This window comes from Pogoniulus pusillus, chromosome 12, assembly GCF_015220805.1.
Source record: "Pogoniulus pusillus isolate bPogPus1 chromosome 12, bPogPus1.pri, whole genome shotgun sequence".
Classification (NCBI taxonomy): domain Eukaryota; kingdom Metazoa; phylum Chordata; class Aves; order Piciformes; family Lybiidae; genus Pogoniulus; species Pogoniulus pusillus.
The window spans coordinates 9024437-9044130 of record NC_087275.1 but is presented as its reverse complement, the minus strand read 5'-3'; the positions used below and the strand labels follow the sequence as shown (position 1 = coordinate 9044130).

Sequence of the window (19694 nt, the reverse complement as noted above, 5' to 3'; positions counted from 1 at the left end):
TTGGGAGGGGTTCCCCCTTCTGGATGCCACTAACACTCAGGTCACCTTGCATTAATTTGCATCAAAACCAGCACAGATAAGTGTAGCCATCCATGAATCCTTTCCTAAATGAACTATCTACTCTCTTACTAGTTTACCCTCACAGAAAAATATTTCCCAAATAAACTACTTATACAGAATAACCCAAGAAAATCTACTCTGCAGCTGGATCGAGGGAGAACAAGTCCCACAGAGTGTGCCTAACAGAGTTGTCATATTGCTGACAGCTGATGAAAACACCTTTTTGGAAAACAGAGTCCATATTATAGGAATATGTAATAAGTGCATTCCAGTAATGCTTGTCCAAATAAATTCATGCCTACCTCCTAACCAGTATCAACACACCTGACAGCAATCTGTTATGCGGCACTGAGCATTCCCAGATTAACATGATCTGAGCAGTGAGCAGAGTTCGCTGCATCTGCATCCTCCCTTTGAGTCTGATTACTGAATAGGCAACCAGCTCTGACTACAGATACATCTTTAGAGTTATTTGGTTTAAGAAAAACCAAGCCAAAACAAACAAATCAACAAAACCCCAATAACAAATGGCTTAATGTAATTGCCATATATCTTTGCTGTCACAAATCACAATTAATTAGATATTAAAAAAAAATATGAAAGTAATTGAAAACGTGACACCTCCATTCCCAAACTCAGAGTAAGTTCATCATTCAAGAGCAAGATAAGTTGCAGAAATTAATTCTAAGTTAGGGGGAAAAAAATGTTTTTTTGATTGGTTTGAATTGGTGGTGATTCTTTTTTTTCATTCTAAATCAGTAGCTGCTAATTTAAGTTATCCAATTTGCTACAGATTTAGCATCTAATATAAATGAATTTATCATCTCTGAAATATAATGTGATTGCATTTCAAGTCCATTTGAACATGTTTAGCAATACACAAGCAATTCCCACATAGGAGTGGTAATGACATTGACTACAAAGAAGGGTTTTGTATTTTAAATTTGTGATGTAGCTTTTCAGTCCTGAAGGAATTAATAGTTTCTTAGAGTTGATCCAAGCATGATTGTACCAAAGGTTTTATGGCCGATTGTGGTAGAAACACTGCTATGTTTTTGGCATAGCACTGATTCCTTTTATGTAGATTTTCTTCCAGTCAAAAGTGAAGGTCTTAACATGTGCAACTTGGTTTAAATCAACCATAAGCACTACTGAAATCAGGAAATCCAAATAGTGTTAAGATGGTTGATATCATGCAGCACTTCACTAGATTCCTCCTATTTAAAATATTCAGGTTTGCTTATACACTGCCACTGAAGTTCAAAGCATAGTATGTGGTTCATTTAACAACAGCAGACACTCCATTAGCCTTTCTCACTACCAACTTCACATCCCATATGCCTGCCTGATCCATCTGTCATGTTTTATTAAATGGAAGCACTTGCAGGGAGCAGATATGATTTTACAGTGCATTGCAAAATGGGGCTTCAACCTGAATACCCACTGAACCACAGACTGGAATGTTAGTAATAGAAGGGCATATGGAACCTATGTAATCATGAGGATTATGAGCAAGGAGGAATGGTTACATTAGTGTAAATATGCAATAAGATATGCAAATGTTACTGAATGGAAAACATAAGGACATAAATACCAGGTTAGATTATGCAGTCGGTATTCTGCCTTTGAAAACACTCAATTAAAAATTGAGAAGAAAGCTTAAAAGGCCAAGTACCTAGGATCCTTTCCTTGGAGCAAAATGTCAAAAAAAAAAAGAAAGAAAGAAAAAAAGAAAGAAAAAAGGCATGCAAAAAGCTATAGGTTTGGCTTTTTATAGTAGAAGTGGATGATACAGCATTAATTACAATCTAAATACATATACTTCAACAATCAGGCCCCTGATATTTTTCTATACTTCAATTAATCTTCAGTAGGATTGTTGTAATGACAGGATGCTAAAAAAAATGTAACTCCAAACACTAAGAGTAAGAGGAGTTGATTTAGTATTTTATTGTCAAGACTTACATATTAATACACTTACAAATCCCTCTTTCTGTCTAAAAGAATTATCTTCCCTTTTAATATTCTTCTATGTAAGTTGCAAGGTAATCTCTTCTAGAATATGCCACAAGTCTCTCTCTGTAAAATACTAAGAAAAACTATAATTATGGTACTAAAATGTTTTCATATAGGTGACAACACTTTTGCCACTTGAATTATTTAGACTTCATATATATCAGAGTACTGCATAATGATGTAAGAACTGTTGTACTAGTTAAGTTACACAGTTGTTATCCTGCTCAAAGAGTAATCAGTAAAAATGCTCAGCAAAAGAGTTTCATAGAAGTCTAACTATAGAGCATTTCTTAGCATATTTTCTCGTTTTCAGACAGTCTGTGGCATTGAGATTTCCTGAGCCAAAGGCTGCATGCACATCTTTGGGCTTAATGGCCCTTAATGGATTTTATTTTTCTAATCATTTGCGTAATTATTTTTTTAACTCGTTTATCCTTTTGGCCCTCACAACATCCTGTGGCCATGAGTTACACAATTTAATTATATGTTATGTGAATAAGTACTTCCTTTTGACCCTGGATGCATTAAGATTTTGCCCAGGTTTGTTTTTTTTTCCCCTGATGCATATGCAGCTGGAACTAACTGCTTGGAAACTTTGTTCTTTAGACTTCACCTCAGTGTTCTGAAATGACCCTTTTGATGTCAGCATAAGCAAGGATATGGACTATAAACTATATAAATGCTGGCTGTATCCTAACAGATACAAGAAATATGTTCCTACTCAAGATCTTTTTTTGTTTACCAAAATTTTCTTTCCTTTAGTTTTAGAGATTGTGAGTCCCTGACAAACTTTTGTGGTCCTTTATGAATTCAAATCTCCAGAGACTGTGAAGAATGAGGAAATTTAAAACAAAACAAAAACAAACCACAAACCTCAAAGCCCAGATGATATAAATTTATAAGCCTATGAGAAGATCAGATTTGGCCTGAACAGCATGTGAGAAAAAGCTTAGTCTTCCTGTTTCCCAAGTTGGGTAGATTCACTGTGGCTACTGGCAGATCCAGCTTTGTAATGCAAATGAAGGGAGCTTCTCTTGCATCTGTCATTGGGTGAATTTGGCCCAAAGAATAAGGCATAACTGAATATCAATATTTGATATAAGGAGTAATAATAAACAAGGAATAATAATAAAATAAGGAAATCAGCTTCTTTAATAGCTCTGGTACTCATTTGGAATTGGCTGCCCAGGGAGGTGGTGGAGTTGCCATCCCTGGAGGTGTTCAAGAAAAGACTGGATGAGGCACTTAGTGCCATGGTCTAGTTGATTGGACAGGGCTGGGTGCTAGGTTGGACTGGATGATCTTGGAGGTCTCTTCCAACCTGCTTGATTCTGTGATTCTGTGATTCTAAGTGAAAGCAAACAAGAGTTTTGAGTGAGTATAACACCATTTACCATGGAGTTATTTTCACTAAGTAACTAAATATGGATTTATGGTCATACCTGAGCTGATGCAGTCTAAAAACATCACCTTCACAACTTTTGATTTGGTCTGACAGAGGTAGAAGAAATAAAGTATGGAATGAATCCAATGAAATCTTTGAAGCTAAGATTTTATTTCAGACTAACTGAAAGAATCACTTTTGTGGAGAATGTTGGATCTGACTGCTAGATTTTGTGCCACTTTTATTTTATTTTTTTTCCTTCATAGTTCCCAGCCTAATGTTCTTTTGATGGCCTTGGGTCAGCCACTGCTGATGGGAAGATAATAAATAGTAATACATAATGTATAACATCCTTCTTAGAGAGATCAACATGGATTATTTTGCACCCTGTTGAGCATGTCATGACTCCTGTGTGATGCTTGGCAGTTCACTACCCTCTGAACGCACTGCTTGGTTGTTTCCTATATCCTGGAGTTTCTGGCTTTGTCATGTAGATTACCTCTCCTTTTGTTTTGCCATCAGCATGGATATAAAACTCTGTTTGTTATACTAAAGCTACTGCGTGGTATATCAGAATCTCAAGTGTAAATGTACAGTCTTCCTGTAAGCCTTTAAAAACCTTTTCCTGGCTACATCATATCTTGGTGTGTTCAACTACATGTAAGTTCAATTTTATTTAATATATATAAATATACGTTATATATATTATAATATATATATTATATACATAATATTCTATATTTTTAATACATTACCTGAATATGCAACATATGCCTTAGCAGGAAAAGTAATTCAAGTTGATTGTCTGATACAGATATGCTATTGTCATGAGGCTTGGATGTAAAACACGTTTTCGTTTTTAGCTAAAGACATACACAATACTTTTGGGACAATAAGCATCATATCAAATGTCTTTCACAGTAAGTGGTGACAATCAGTGCAATTTGAGGCTTGCTGTTTCATATCCAGCATGTTTTGGAAGGAGAGCTGAAACAACTCATTAGTCTGATGACCCTTCAAAAGGGAAAAAAAAAATGAGCATATGAAAATAAATACTGTACCTGATTTGCTATTACTAACAGGCCAGCAACAATAAAGGTCTGTTTCTTGGAAACAAAGGATCCTTGGACTTCTGCCATGTAAAGAAAGAAAAGGCTAGATATCTGCTTCCATCTTTTTCAATGACCAGTTTCAGTTTTCCATTTTCTCAAAGTTTTCCTCCTTATTTTTAGCATTTTAGAGCATTGGTAAGCACAAAGAACTCAGAACTAAACCCAAGGCAGCCTCAAGACATAGCCAACCCAAAAGTTTATATGCCTCGCATATATCACAATAGTCAAACTCCAAGGAACAGATGATTTCCAATTGAGAAAACTCCATTCTGAAATTCTGGAAGGGGCAGAGTGCTGTGAGTTGTTCAGATTTCTTTACATTGTTTAGCCTAAGACATGAGGATACTGCTCCTCTTCTAGGAAACAGCTAACAGTTTGATAATTCAAACCAACACATAAACATGCATACATATTATATATATATGTTCATGTACATATACATCTTGATCTGTTTGAGAGGATTTAGAGGAGAGCCACAAACACGATCAGAGGGCTGAAGCATCTCTCCTACAAGGACAGGCTGAGAGAGCTGGATCTGTTCAGCCTAGGGAAGACTCTAGGGAGATGTTGTAGTAGCTTTCCAGGACCTGAAGGGAGTCTACCAGAAAGCTGGAGAGAAGCCATTTATAAGAGCATGTGGTGAAAGGACAAGGAGCAGTGGTTTTAAATTGGAGTAGACTAGATTTAGACTAGATATTAGGAAGAAGTTCTTTATAATGAGTGTGGTGAAGGACTGGAAAAGGTTGCCCAGAGAAGTTGTGGATGCCTCATCCCTGGAGGCTTTTAAGACCAAGCTGTCCAAGGGTTTGAGCAACCTGTTCTAGTGGGAGCTGTCCCTGCCCATGGCAGGGAGGCTGGAACTAGACGACTTTTCAAGTTGCTTCACACACAAGCCATTCTGTGATTCATATGGTTCTATGCTATCAGGGTCTGTGTACACTCACACATATATATATAAGGATGGACAACTGCTACTTTATAAGCTGAATGGAAAATAATATTTTTCTTACCATCTGGAAAGAACTTAATTTCTGATCTCATCTTGTTCTTTCTCACAGAATCTGTTCTTTTCCCTTTCTGTCTTGATGTCATAGTTCAATCCCACTATCTCAAATCTTCATATATTTGCCTTTGCTAATCGTTTGATATGTCTTACACTATATAGAGCTGACATAGAACATATGGTAGATTACTGAGCACAGAAGTATTAGCTAGGATTTCTGCAGAGAAACTATCCATACTGCCACTAAGGGTAGCACTAAAACTGTAATATATTATGCATATTTAATTAAATGCAATAATAAAATCAGTTGCTTCCCCACCCAAAAAAAAAACAAACCCTACTAAAGCTTAAGTCAAATAATGCCACCAGGGATTGAATGCTTTATCATTTTGCCTTTTATTTTTTTTTAAGCACTGAAAAGCAAGATTTACTTACTCAGTACTCTCTCTTAAGATACTGGGTGTTTTCTGTTTGAAAACACTTATCTAGAAATATTCTAGCAAAGCTTAAGTATCATAAATAGTGTGTCCAGCAGGCCTAGGGAAGTGATAGCCTCCTGTTACTAAGTCTGAAGAAAAGGAAGCCAGGAGTAACCTTATCACTCACTATAATTACTTAAAAGGAGGCTGTATCAAGGTTAAGTGTAGGTTCTTTTCCCAGGTAACTAGTGATAGGATGAGAGGAAATTACCTTAAATTGCATCAGGGGAATAGATTAGACAGTAGGAAATGTCTTTTCACTGAAAGGGTTATCAAGCACTGGAATGGGCTGCCTCAGAAAGTTGTTGAGTCACAATTCCTGGAGATATTTAAAAGATGTGTAGACATGGATTTTAGGATTATAGTTTATTGGGGGGTTGTACCTTGCTGTGGTAGATTAACAGTTGGAGTTAAAGGTCTTGAGGGTCTTTCCTAACTTAACTGATTCCATGATTCTTTGGATCTATGAACTGGAAGTAAGAAAGAACTGAAAATTTCCATGAAAATGTATGTTCAATCAAGTCTGAGCAAATGAAGCCAATACTCTTGGTAGGTATTTTGCATGTTCTGTGCAGTATTTTGAGAGTTGTGGCCTTGGTGTAGTGTTTTAAATGTGTTTAATGCGAGCAGTGTATAATAGCAAATCAGGGGCACCAGGGCTCTGCCAGGCCCTCGTGCCCTTATTAAATCAGTGCTCTCATCTTGTACCCTGATCTCCTTGGTTCTGAAATGAAGGGTCAACAGGTGGGACCTTGGTATGTAGGTGCTTGGTAATTAAACAATGCAGAGCCAGGACACCGATCACACCTTCAGACCTGATATCACAAAAAGTTTCTGATACCTTCTGAGACATGCAAGATTTCAGACCCTCCTGGTTCAAAAATACTTCAAGTGCATAGGCACACTTTGGATTGTCATCAGGTGTCTTCACCACCATGGACCCAACAACTCCTCAGGAGGAGCAGAATATTTGCCTATAATTGGTGCTCTTCCCACAGACTGCATTTCAGTAAGCTCACAAACATAGCTGATGAAAACTGTGAACTCAGCCATCAATACTTATAAAAATTAGAATCTGGCTCTAGACCGAAGCCCATTTCAGTCTGGTATGTACTTCAAACCAAAATCTGTTACATACTTTGAAAATTTGTAGTAGAAACACTTGTTTATGTTATTTCTGAAGTAATCTCCTACAGCATTTATGTGAAACTTTGACCTTAGAACTTCTTCCTTAAAACATGGGATGAAAGATCAGCTAGAATTTCAGACACAGGAAAAGGTCAAATAGCATAACTAATTGCACTTTTATGAAAGACAACAGAACACAAGTTCACTAATTTAAGTTTGCAGTGCAACCACATTTAAATATTGAACACATGTGAACTGCAGCCCATTATTATCCATACACCTTAAAAATCCAAGCATAAAAATTCCTCAAAGAGATGCACAGCACAGTCAGCATTTGCTGTGTGTTTCCTTCAGATTTTAAAATCAGTATAAATAAAATGTGTAAGTAATTTGATGACTTCTTGCATGTTCACATTGTGTTTCTGATTTTTTGAGCTGTATCTGTACATCTTCTATGGAAGCACTTTTTCATTCTGCCATGGTATTCTCAGCCAGATGTAACTGCTCTTCTCTGATTCTCCATTTCTCCACTATCAGCTGGCTAGGTCTGTAACCAGAAAGTTTAATGCTTCAGAACTGTTTAAAATAAGTATTCTGTGTTAAAATTTTGTTTTTCCCCTCCTTATGTAGAAGAAGACTACATAAGGCTACTCTGAGTATATATATGTGTTTGTGTGTGTATATATATATCATAGAATCATAGAATGAACCAGGTTGGAAGAGACCTCCAAGGTCATCCAGTCCAACCTAGCACCCAGCCCTAGCCAGTCAACTAGACCATGGCACTAAGTGCCTCATCCAGTCTTTTCTTGAACACCTCCAGGGATGGTGACTCCACCACCTCCCTGGGCAGCCCATTCCAATGGCAAATCACTCTCCCTCTGAAGAACTTCCTTCTAACATCCAGCCCATGTTTAAAGTGATTTAAACATCTATGTAAAGTGATTCTAAAATATCACCTTTTAAATACTAGAAGTTTGCTTAGTGTATGACAGTCCATGGCATATAAGAAGGTTTAGATTTTTATCACTATGTATCCAAGAATCTGTGTACAGATTCTTAGAAAAACATCCCAGATTATTGAAGTTCAAGTTTGGTTTTGTCAGATATGGAAACCTGCCATGTTCTGTTATCAGTAGGTGCACTAAACAAAACGCCACATAGAGTAGCAGTATGTGATGCTGGGAGAAGTCTCGAGTCCACTCTGGTAAGACCCTATCTTGAGTACTGCATCCAGTCTGCAACCTCTATTTTAAGAAAGATCTGAACATGATGAAATGTGCCCAGAAAAGGGCTAGAGGGATGATCAGGGGGCTGGAGCTCCTCTCCTATGGAGACAGACTGAGAGAGTTGGGGCTGTTCAGTCTTGAGAAGAGGAGGCTCCAAAGGAGACCGTATTGTGGCCTTCCAGTATCTGAAGACAGCCTACAAGAAAGCTGGTGAGGGACTTTTCAGGATGTCAAGTAGTGATAGGACTAGGGGGAATGGAGCAAAACTAGAAGTGGGTAGCTTCAGATTGGATGTTAGGAAGAAGTTCTTCACCATAAGGGTGCTGAGACCCTGCAACAGGTTTCCCAGGAAGGTGGTGGAAGCCCCATCCCTGGAGGGTTTTAAGGCCCCATTGCTACAAATTATACAAAATCAATAATCAATATTAATTGTGATGTCCAAGCAAAGGTTGTTAGTAAATATGAAAACTGTTTATTAACATTAAATCTCGCCAGAAAACTTATTTACAAGGTTCAAAACATATGGTTTGGATACTTATACACACAGGGAACAGGCAAAACTAGAACACTTTAAGAAATAACTAGCAAATGCAAGCATTATACTAGAAAGAGGTTCTTAGTTTCAATTTTACCTCTTGCCCACCATGGGACTTGAGAGGCTCCTTTCTGCTACTAAGGCAGAAAGGCACAATAGAATCTAGCTACAGGTTTTCTTAGAGTGAGGCTTTGGATGTTTACTCACAAAATTATCTGCCAACTTATGGGAATAGCTATAGCTTCTGACCCTTTCAGGGAAAACTGTTGGTGTCTTATCAGCCACTAAGGAAGGCTTCTGATTCTCCCTAGGCTCCACAGCATGCTGGGGAAAGGAGGCAGATGATCTCTGACCTTATCCTGATTTCTTTGGACAATCTGTATCTCCAGGACTTCCCCTCTTGGCAAGAGATTTTCAGGTGTAGGCAGGATGTCTTGCCATGTGCAGCCTTAGCACAATGTCATTCTGGCTATGCAGGCCAATCACATGGAGCCATTTAGAGCCTGCTCCTGGTAAACTCGAGGCAGGCAGTTTCCAGGCAGCTCAGGATGCAACAAGGCAGTGAGGCAAAACACTGCCAGAAGCAGAGAGCAATAGCAGCAGACAGCATCAGGTATGAATACAACAGCAGAGCACATTGTGTTACCTGCTCATCTCTTTTTATCAATACAGCCCAAGCCCAACGGGCCTTTGGACACAGAACAGCCAATCAGAATGGCAGTTATCCAAGCCTGACCATATTAGGTGAAACCATAGACTTGTGTCTTGGGTTCAAATGCAAGTTCCCAGAGACTCTTATAAATTTGGTAGACCCAATGACAATTTATAGAATTTATAGAGTTTATAGAGTGCCCTCCCCTCCTCCCCCTCCTTTCCCAAAAGACAGGGAGAGAGATAAAAGGTAGGGACACCCCAATAAATCAATCTCACTCGATTTGGAAGTTAAAAAAGGAAAAGTTTAACAATAACTTAGAAAAAGGGATTGGAGGTAGGGGAGTTTACAAAGGATAAGGAAGGGAAAACAGCAAAATACAAAACAGGGATGGATACAACCCGAGTAGTGTGATGGTGTCTCTGCCTTGTGGCTGGTACGCAGTATCAGTGTGTGTGTGTGTTCGTGAACGCAGGTAGGGAGAAAGAGGGCGAAAAAGAGAAAGAGACAGGAGAACTCCTGTCTTTTATACCACAGGAAGTGGGGGGAGTGGGCTAACCATCACCTGGAGTGTGGCCCACCCCTGAGGAGGGGCCAAGACCCCTAGGGTCAGGTTCAGGGTCACTCCCCCAGGAGTGTTAACCCTATACATTCCACCCCTTGGTTAGACCACTTCCACCTTCCTAAGAACAGTCTTCTTCTCCAAAGATGGGAAAAGTGTCCATGGGTTAAGAGTTCGTGAAGTCCTTCTTGGTCCCCGGCTGTATCCCAAGGCGATGTGCTCCTCTGGCCCGGTGCAGGTTGGTGAGGTGTGAGCAGGGCAGGAACGGAGGAAAAGTCAGTGAAACAGGAACAGTTCTTGTTGGAACTCAGGAAAGTCTTTTTCCTCTGTGAAGAAAAACATCAGGAACAGTCTCTCTTGGTGTCTGGCATCAGGGGAACAGGTGTGGATGAGATGGCTGTAGACATCCTCTGGAGGGAAATCAGGAACAGTCTCTCACTGCAGGGCATCAGTGACGAATCAGATGCAGGGTTCTGGTTGGACGCCGTGGTGTGATGCGATGCTGTAGGACTCTGGATAGCTGCTGCTGTGATGTAGGTTCTGTTGGACGCCGTGTAGTGGTGAGGGTATAACTACAAAAACAACTTGTAACCCCTTATGAACTATAATACAAGTATTGCACAACTATGATACAAGTATTGCACAACTATGATACAACTATTATACAACTATAATACAAGATAACCTGAAAGTATCTGGAACACATGGAATCAACTCTGAGATTTCAAAACCTTTTCAGCTAAAGAGAGGTTTCTCTGAGGGACACACTCGATAACACCAGTTTCCATCATCACCCAGTATGTGTGACCAGGACCCTCTGCAGATACCACCCCTTTGATAGGTTTTCCCCCACCAGAGGCAGGAGCAACCCACACAGTCTTTCCCAGTAGATTCCTTTCACAGACTACAGGAACTCCATCTCCCTCAACTGTGGGCAGTAGGGCAGACTGAGCAGGACCAGCTCTGTTAACTGATCCCCTGCTATTCACCAGCCAAGTGGCTTCTGCAAGGTGCTTCTCCCAGTTTCTGAGAGTTCCACCTCCCATAGCCTTCAGGGTGGTTTTCAGCAGACCATTGTGTCGCTCAATCTTTCCTGCAGCTTGTGGGTAGTATGGGATGTGATAAACCCATTCTATCCCATGCTCTTTTGCCCAGTTGCTTACAAGGTGGTTCTTGAAATGGGTCCCATTGTCTGACTCAATCCTCTCTGGGGTACCGTGTCTCCACAGGATGTGGCTCTGCAGACCCAGAATGGTGTTACGGGCAGTAGCATGAGGTACTGGGTAGGTTTCCAGCCACCCCGTGCTTCCCTCCACCATGGTTAACACATACTGCTTGCCACTGCGAGACCGAGGCAGAGTGATGTAATCAATCTACCAGGCCTCCCCATACCTGTACTTTGACCACCTTCCCCCGTACCACAAAGGCTTCATGCGCTTGGCTTGCTTTATGGTGGCACAGATGTCACATTCATGGATAACCTGAGTTATGGCCTCCATGGATATGTCCACGGATCTGTCTCGGGCCCATTGGTATGTGGCATCTCTTCCTTGGTGACCAGAAGAGTCATGTGCCCACCGAGCTAAGAACAGTTCACCTTTGTGTTTCCAGTCCAGGTCAATCTGGCAGATGTGGGCAGCCTGGTCAGCTTGGTGGTTATGCTGCTGTTCTTCAGTGGCTCTACTCTTTGGGATGTGAGCACTGATGTGTCGGATTTTAACTGGCAGTTTGTCCAGGCGTGCAGAAATGTCTTGCCAGAGATCAGCAGCCCAAATAGGCTTCCCTTTTCTCTGCCAATCATTTCTCTTCCACTCCTTCAGCCACCCCCATAAGGCATTTGCTACCATCCATGAGTCGGTGTAGATGTATAGCATTGGCCACTGCTCTCGCTCTGCAATGTCCAGGGCCAGCTGGATGGCTTTCACCTCAGCATACTGGCTGGATTCGCCTTCTCCATCTCTTGCCTCTGCAACCCTGCGTGTGGGGTTCCAGACGGCAGCCTTCCATCTTCGCTTGCTGCCTATCAGGCGGCAGGATCCATCTGTGAAGAGAGCATATTCCTTTTCCTCCTCAGGGAGGTCACTGTATGGGGGGGCTTCCTCGGCACGGGTCACTGCCTTCTCTTCTGCTGGTTTTCCAAAGTCAGTGCCCTCTGGCCAGTTGGTGATGACCTCCACAATGCCTGGACGCTCGAGAGTCCCCATCCTAGCCCTCTGAGTTATCAGAGCCATCCACTTACTCCAAGTGGCATCTGTGGCATGGTGCGGAGTCGAACCCTTCCCTTTAAACATCCAAGTCAGGACTGGAAGCCTTGGAGCTAAAAGGAGTGGTGACTCCGTCCCAATCACCTCAGAAGCAGCTCTAACTCCCTCATAGGCAGCTAGGATTTCTTTCTCTGTGGGGGTATACTTGGTCTCTGAGCCTTTGTACGCCTTGCTCCAGAACCCGAGTGGGCGGCCTCTTGTCTCATCAGGAGCTTTCTGCCATAGGCTCCAGCTAGGGCCATTCTCACCGGCTGCTGTGTAGAGAATGTTCTTAATCTCTGGGCCGGTTCGAACTGGTCCCAAGGCCATGGCATGGACCACCTCTCGTTTGATCTGGTCAAATGCCACCTGCTGCTCAGGTCCCCACCCAAAGTTATTCCTCTTTCTTGTAACGTCAAAGAGGGGTTTCACAATTTGACTGTACCCGGGAATGTGCATCTTCCAAAAGCCCACAAACCCCAGGAAGGATTGTGTCTCCTTCCGGTTAGTGGGTTCCACCATAGTGGCCACTTTATTCACCACATCCATAGGGATGTGGCGTCGGCCATCCTGCCAGCGAACTCCCAGGAACTGGATCTCTCTGGCAGGCCCTTTCACTTTGCTTCTCTTAATGGCAAAACCTGCATCCAACAGGATATTAATGATCTTCTCACCCTTCTGGAAGACCTCCTCTGCTGTCTCACCCCATACAATGATGTCATCGATGTACTGCAGATGTTCCGGAGCTCCACCCTTCTCCAGTGCAGTCTGGATGATGCTGTGGCAGATTGTAGGGCTGTGCTTCCACCCTTGAGGCAGTCTGTTCCAGTGGTACTGGACTCCTCTCCAGGTGAAGGCAAACTGCGGCCTACATTCTTCTGCAATGGGGATGGAGAAGAAAGCATTAGCAATGTCAATTGTGGCATACCATTTGGCCTCCTTCGTTTCCAGTTCATACTGCAGCTCCAACATATCAGGCACGGCTGCGCTGATTGGAGGAGTCACTTCGTTCAGGCCTCAGAAATCCACCGTGAGTCTCCACTCCCCTGTCTCCTTTCGCACTGGCCATATCGGGCTGTTGAAGGGCGAGTGGCTCTTGCTGATGACAAGCTGCTGCTCCAGGCGGCGAATCAGCTGCTGGATGGGTAGCAGGGAGTCTCTGTTGGTGCGGTATTGCCTGCGATGAACTACACGAGAAGCAATAGGTAACTTGACATCTTCCACCTTGTGGGTACCAACCACGGAAGGGTCATCTGACAAGCCAGGCATGATAGACAGCTGCTCTTTGTCCGCAGTCTCTACAGCTGCTATGCCAAAAGCCCACTTGTTCCCCTTTGGATCTTTAAAGTACCCTTCCCGGAGAAAGTCGATCCCCAGGATGCAAGGTGCATCAGGGCCAGTTACTATGGAGTGCTTCTCCCACACATTCCCGGTGAGGCTTATCTCAGCCTGCAGCACAGTCAACTCCTGAGACCCCCCTGTGACTCCTGCAATTGTAACAGTATCTGTCCCCCTGTGGCTGGAGGGGATCAGAGTGCATTGGGCACCGGTGTCTACCAACGCTCTGTACTTCTCGGCTTCAGAAGTGCCAGGCCATTTCACAAACACGTCCCAATATACTCTGTTATCCCTGGCCTCCGCCTGGCTGGAGACAGGGCACCTCTAATTCTGAGCAGTGTGACTGCATGAGGCACATGGACCTGAGGTACTGGCTTCACCACCCCTTGAGCGAGAGCGCTGCCTGCGGGACACTGGGGCAACCCCTCTTCTGGAGGAGTTATTCCCTGTGTTTGTCCCCTGCAGTTCCCTTACCCTGGCCCATAGAGCTGAGGTGGGCTGGCCATGCCATCTATCCATGTTTTCCCCATGGTCACACAGTGTTCTCCAGAGTGACCCCCTGTGTGTACCCTGTCTGCTCTGGGCTGGTCTCCTGCGGGGAGGAGGAGGAGGAGCACGGCGGCGTGTGTTCCTTACAGCTGAGACTTGCACCCATTCTGAAGGTGAAGAGCAGTCATCCTCTGCCTTCTGCATTTCAGAGAAAGAGGCTTTTAGCTCGTTCATTTCTTGGGTGAGGGTCTCTACAGTGGCAATTAAGGTTTTCCTCGACAAACTGTCTTCAAACTGTCTTAGGTCATTCACAAACTCCCTGATTGTGGGAAGGTTGTTGGGGTCTCTGCCCAGCAGCAGTGCTCCCAATGTGGGGGCATATGTGGAAGGGGCACACTGAGTCAGTTTCTTTAAGAGGGCTGGCTTCATGCGGACATCATCAGGGTCCGAGGGCCTCTGGTCGGCTCCATAAATTATCTCTTGAACCGCCATTTGCCTCAGGTATGAGATCCCCTGTTCCATATCTGTCCATCTAAGGGGATGGAAAATCATGTCATCCTTAGTCGGGTACCTGTACCTCACAGCTATCAGAAGCCTGGCCCAAAGTGAGTGGGTACCATCGAGCCTTCCCAGCTCCTTATCCACACCTCCATCCCTCGACAAGGATCCCAGCTGCTTTGCCTCCCTGTGATCTAGGTCCACTGTTTCTGCTCCTGCATCCCAACATTTCAAAAGCCAGGCTAAAAGGGACTGTCCGTTTGCCCTTGCATACTCCTGCCTTATGTGCCTGATTTCCTTTCTGGGCGTGGAGCTGATAAGGATCACTCCATTATCAGGTCCATTTCCAGCTGGTTGCTGTTGCTGGGGGGTGCTGGTTCCCGAAGAGGTCCCTTGCCCCGGATCGGTATCTGCGGGAGGATTTGGGTTTGATCTGGCTGGCCGCGTGGTGATGGGGGCAAGATGGATGGGGCTGGGCTGAGGGGGCAGGGTCCGGGGGGCTGCCCTGGGCGGGACCGGAGGCGGAGTTCGGGGCGGAGCCGCGCTAGGGGCGGTCTGCCCTGTCGCCCATCCCCCGCAGCTGCAGCTGGGGCAGTGAGGGCCACCCCTCCCCCTAAGCACCCTAATGGCGGCGCCCACCCGATATTTCCACGTGTCCCAGTTCACAGCTATCTTATTAATTCCCAAACCCAGATTTACACACAGTGAAATAACAGCTATCCAGTACCATTTCTCGCCCAAAATATCTGGAGCTTCTGTGCTCCAATGCATATACTCAGATTGATTCCATGTTCCAGAAACATTTCTAAACACAGTGATATTACTAACAGAATTCAGGAAATAGGCATAGACTCGGGCAGGCAAATGCTTAGAATATTCCCAGAGCATATCAATGACAATCCAGAAGACATGGTAACTTATAAACTTTAACAGCCAGCCCCACAACAGCCATGCAAAAGCGTTAATGATTAAGACTTTCAGAATATCCATTTTTTAACTTCCAAATCTTCTCTGAAAGAATTCTTTCTACCTAGCCCCACGTTGAGACGCCAAATAAATTGTCTTGGGTTCAAATGCAAGTTCCCAGAGACTCTTATAAATTTGGTAGACCCAATGACAATTTATAGAATTTATAGAGTTTATAGAGTGCCCTCCCCTCCTCCCCCTCCTTTCCCAAAAGACAGGGAGAGAGATAAAAGGTAGGGGCACCCCAATAAATCAATCTCACTCGATTTGGAAGTTAAAAAAGGAAAAGTTTAACAATAACTTAGAAAAAGGGATTGGAGGTAGGGGAGTTTACAAAGGATAAGGAAGGGAAAACAGCAAAATACAAAACAGGGATGGATACAACCCGAGTAGTGTGATGGTGTCTCTGCCTCGTGGCTGGTATGCAGTATCAGTGTGTGTGTGTGTTCGTGAACGCAGGTAGGGAGAAAGAGGGCGAAAAGAGGAAGAGACAGGAGAACTCCTGTCTTTTATACCACAGGAAGTGGGGGGAGTGGGCTAACCATCACCTGGAGTGTGGCCCACCCCTGAGGAGGGGCCAAGACCCCTAGGGTCAGGTTCAGGGTCACTCCCCCAGGAGTGTTAACCCTATACAACTTGCTTTACCCAAATTTGGGAAAAACATAGGCCTTGCATGAGGCAGGCACAAGCCAAGTGTGTGTACCTTGTTCACCACAGGATGTAAACAGGAGCAAAATCAGTCTGGGCAAACCACAGTCCTTAGACTCAGTAGCTCCAGGTTCTTCATCCTCTTTCCCACAGTTGCATATCCCCATAGTAGAATGAGGGAGAGCAGAAAAAACGTGCCTGGGCAAGCCAGGACATGTATAAGCCTATTTTGGCCTATTTAGACCTACCACAACACCCATTCCTGGAGGTTTTTAAGGCCAGGTTGGATGAGGCTCTGAACAACTTGATCTAGTGTGAGGTGTCCCTGCCTGTGGCAGGTGGAGGTGAAACTGGATGATCTTTGTGGTCACTTCCAACCCTGACAGTTCTGTGGTTGTGTCATTCACTGCCCTACCTGAGCTTCCTGATCGGACATCAGTCCTAAGAACTGGAGAAAATTCACATTAAGAGATATGGAGCTATTGATGCAGTACAAAAGAGCTGAAAGGTAGATGATAACATTTACTGGCTGCAAATATGATCAGGAAGAATGCAACCACAAACAGATCTTTCCTATTCTTCTTCAAAATATGACAGTGGTTCAGCTATGTGGGATAGCTAAATGTCCAGTTGTCATTTTTAGCTTGCTTAAATCCACTTGATCAAACTAGAATAACTAAATGCAAGCTGGCAGTCACTCATCCTTCTAGGAAACAAGTTGATATTTGCACATGGGTGCAGCAGATGCATAGCTAATGCAATAAATATGGTTCTTATATTTTCTATATATAAACATGAAAGCTGTACTTTTTTTTTTACATTTTCATTTTGCAAAGAAGGATTTATCTGCTGCATTCCACATTTGAAAGGCAAACAATTGCTGTAAGTGATTCCAAGTATTTTTAGGCACTTGTTTATCGGCATAAAAGATTAAAGCTTTGTGAATAAATAGAAAAGTTCTGCAATTCAGAGAAGCACAGATTCCTACCTTCAGAAATCCTCTTGTGGTAGCTGCTTGAGCTAATCTATTTATAATCTATACATTGAAGATATTCAGCAGGCTTATAGTGTTTTATAAATACCATTAAGCATATTAATCAGCAAGCTTTTGTGATTTCATTCAAGTCAACTCCACTAGGATTCCTCTCACTTTGTAAAGTCAATCTTTTTCTTTTTTCCTGTGGTATTTTAGGGAATGTCTACTTAGTTAATTTCTCCAGGGCTTTCTATCGTCCTCCACCACTGCTTACAAGCAACAAAGAAAATACAACAGAGATTGAGGAAAAACAGAATGCAAGATGGGTGCTCAAAAATACCTGAGCAGTTCCAGTCAGATCTTTTGTAGCAGACCAGAATATCTTGTTCCACATACACTGGATTACTCAGCACTTGTGTAAACTAACCTTATACCCTTTTCTCCAAGTTTATCCAGGCATTGGTCTTACCTCTGTTTAATTGGGATGAGGATTTCTGTGTAACACGATGCAATGTGTTGGCTAGACAAATGTATGCATTTTCACTTCTGAAATCAATCACAGTCTGAAAAATACTGGAAACTAATGAACCAATGTATATGTGCATTGCTTCTACAGTCATTTAAATGAACACTGCCTGCTTTGTTAGGTTTAAACTGCATATTCACTCAGATAAATAGGAGCTTAGGATAAAGGATATCTAACCTTCTTATCTTTCTTTTATTTACCACTTGGTAAAGTAATACCTTTCTTATCAGACACTGTGATAGCAAATAAATTTGTCAGTGCTGGAAAATTATTAATTGATTGGGGACATTAGGGAAAATCTGAAGCATTGGTGAAAACTTGCCCTGTAAGTTGTAAAAGCATGCGGAGAAGCACCAGGGACAGGCAAGCATAGTTACACTACCAGCCAAAGTACTTATGGCTAAAAGATTTTACTTTCCCTTCCTTTCTCACAACAAGTTTCATTTTGTAGTAGGTGTATTGTATTTGCACACAACTCAGAAGCCAGTCATCAGTAGAAGTTGCTCTCCATACTACTGTGTTCTTACCAGACTGATACAGTATCTTTGTTAGATACAAATATTGGAGATGAATACTGGAGATGTTTAGCCAAGCATTGACAGCTCTATTGTACTCAGGTTCTTTTGCTTCTGCCTTTTTATTTGGGCTAGTTCACTACCGTATGCTGTTTATTGTCTCTGAAAACATATTTGGAAAACTTTTTTTCCTCCTGTGTAAGGCATCTTAGGATTTTCTCACTCCAAAGGCTGCCCCTGATTAGCTCAGTGGACAAGGAACAAGATTGTTTTGCTGTTTTCTCTAAATGTTGTCACTGGAAACCCAGCTGAAGTAAAAGCACTTGTCAACTTGGTGCATTGTATATATATTTTGCAACTAACAGGAACAGTCTAGCTTTTTTGTTCTCTTTTGAAAATACAGGAGACCTTGCTTCTGCACATAAAAGCTCTGGCAACAAGCCCACAGATCTCTCTTCTAAGTGTATGCCAAGAGTTTGAGTTAAAATTTTAAACAGAAAAGGTTTGGGCAACATGGATTAAAACTCCTGTCATCTCTTTTCACCAACTTTAGAACTATTTTTCTTTATGATATCATAATCTCTATGATAGATGTAATATTCTTCAAAGCTTTCCTTCGCTTTTGCAGCTGCTCTTGGTAGCAAAACAAAGAAAGATAAAAGACCTCTTTGGAAAAGACTTCTTTCTTAGCAAAAAATAAATATGTGCTCCCCTTTAAAGACCATGTGTTCGATATCTAATTCTATTTACATGGGTCACTGCTCATTACTGATTTGTATTGTGCTGTCCACTTCCTGCGGTAGGTCTCGAAGCAGTTAGCCACTGCAGGGAGGTGGTGTGCCTAGCAGTTTCCCTTTGTTTTTGGTAACAGACCTGCTTACAGTGCTGCATCAAGCAACCATCACCTCCAAAGCCATCCTTTCCATTCTTACATTTGCTAATAGTTGCAACTACCATGCTGAGGTTTTAATTAAAGAGATGATGGGACTGAAAATCAGATTCAGTTGTGGCTAGTGGGTAATTTGCAAGATGATAAAGAGTTGTTGCTTGTTTAAAGACAGAAGGAGAAAGGAGTTCATATCTGGATGCCTTTGTAGATAAGCTTTACAGGGTGAAAGTTCAGCAAATTTTATTCAAAAATGTAATTGCTGGAAAGAGAGGTTTCTCTGTATAATTTTCTCATTTAAAAGTCAGTTTCTTCAGTCTTTTCATTTTTATAAACGTCTTAATTATACAGGTGGAGTTATTTCTTCTCCATGTTGTATTTGAATATGTAGGGATGTGTGTAGTTGAGTTTTCTTCTTAGTTATAATTAGTATATAATACAATTTCCCA

At 42.4% G+C, this 19694-nt stretch overlaps 1 protein-coding gene across 13 annotated transcripts in view; it reads left to right on the top strand.

Moving 5' to 3' along the window:
• ROBO2 (roundabout guidance receptor 2) overlaps positions 1 to 19694 on the top strand; it is a 1176697-nt gene that overhangs the window by 610785 nt on the left and 546218 nt on the right. The gene's annotated exons all lie outside the window — the stretch shown is intronic.